Raw genomic sequence first — 2,034 nt, 5'->3', positions numbered from 1 at the left:
GACAAAGCAGGTTATTCCCACGGTTAAAAAGTCTCTAAAATTTTGACCCAACCCAAACGCATAATTCTCTAAAATTTCTATAGGAGTTTGGCGTTTCTTTTGGAAATAATTTTATTTTTAATTGACATTTTTTTTAGGAAATATTTGGGGTTGGTTTTAGGAAGTGTTAAAGTTATTCAAAACAAGAAAGGTTAGTACTGGTAGGAAAACTTGGTTTAAATAAACGGAATCTATTAAAATTCAGCAACTTGTATATATAAAGTAGGGTTAACGTATATGTAGAAAAGGAAACAAAGTCTACAATTGTACAAGAATTAGGAAATAAATCTCCTATAATTAACACACGCCAACAAATACATTCATTATGTTTTATATAAAAGCGTAGCGGTGCAACACATAAGCAAATCAAACAGAAGAAATCCGAAAACCTAGAGCTAATAGAATAGATCATAGAGCTCCACAAAGAAAAACAACTATGGCGAGGAGACCACGCGTGATGGGAATTCCTGAGGGGGCGGTGGCGGATGATACTGATACCAATAGTAGGTCTCTATATGTATGTACCTACGAGTCCAAGACCGGTCATGCTCGTTACGATATTCGCGCCATTAGATTGAGCGATTTATTATCCACATTCAAATCCAAATCAAAGACAGACTTGCTGCGAAAATTGGCTTCTGTGGAGGGCAAGGATGTTCCCTACTTGATGGGTTGCGGTTTGTTGGGCTCCCAAATTCTTCTTGCCGGCGGCCTGGAACCGCGGGACCCGAAGCAGAAGACGGGGTTTCGATACGGACCATATGGGAGCAAACAAATTTATCTGTTTGAGACAGATGATGATGGGAAAAGAAAGGAGAAAGTAGTTTACAATCAGAGTCACAGTCACACTACTGGTGATGAAGGAGAATTTGAGGGGATCATCAAGGGGGACTGCTGCTATGGTGAACTTCATCAAGGGAAACCTGAACCATTGGTGGTTGAGGTTGGTGGGAAGCTCTATGTTCTCTCTGGTGGTCCGCGATGTTTCTCTAAAAGTCCTGTTTTTGAGGAGTTCAACTCGGGGACTTGGACCACTCTGCCAGACCCTCCATATATACGACCTTGTCCTCGTGCATTTCGTTACTTCTCTTATGCGATTGTGGGCACCAAGATCATGGTCTCCACACCAATAACTCCAGCTTTTTGCTTCGACGTCGCCGCCCCAAATCCCCGCCAATGGTGGGTGTGCTCTGCTGAGCCTTTTCCCTTCATAGGCCTTGCTTTAGTGGTGGACTTGGAGGAGGAAGGTAGTGACCTTAAATGTAATAAGATAATGTTTGGCTATGAACGCATACCTGGATATGGACATGGTTATGATGTAGTAGCCTACGCCATGTTCCACGATGATGAAAATGGCTATTGTTATTATCATCGCATCCAACCTCTACATCTGCTGACAGAGTTCCATGCATTACTTGGTAGATCACATGACACGTTTAGATTTGTCCATCTAGGAGGTCGAAAAGTCTGCTTTGTTATTGCCAGTTTCATCCCAGGCTTGGAAGCTGATGATGATCATCCTATTCCTACGACGGAGAAGATGAATCTCGTTGTCGTGACATTCGAATTTTCCATTTCCGAGAATAATGATGGTTCAACAAGATCCTTCTCAACCAAAACCTTGGGTTCTTGCGTCTTTCCTTTCAATTGGGCTTCAGAATCTGGTCGCACCTTCGATGGCAAACTGCTTGGTTGCTTTGTGCGCTAATTTAAGTAAGCTGCTTCTGCTGCTATGCAATGCAATGTCTTTCCTTTCTTTCATCTCTATTGATTTCTGTAATCTGTCTGTCTGACTAAGTACTACTAGACTAGTACACAGACACACACTTGAACTCATAAATGTACGAGCTTGATTTGTGACCAGGTTGGTTTGAAACTTGTTTTCCATATGGCCCTCTGATTTGTCAAATTTACCTTAATCCTTATGTGTTGTGATTGGAGTGTGCATTTCTAGTCTCTTGGATTATTCCATGTTGTGACTTATGATTTCATGTT

The sequence above is a fragment of the Prunus dulcis genome, chromosome 7, assembly GCF_902201215.1.
Source record: "Prunus dulcis chromosome 7, ALMONDv2, whole genome shotgun sequence".
NCBI classification, from domain to species: domain Eukaryota; kingdom Viridiplantae; phylum Streptophyta; class Magnoliopsida; order Rosales; family Rosaceae; genus Prunus; species Prunus dulcis.
This window is presented reverse-complemented; position numbering follows the sequence as displayed.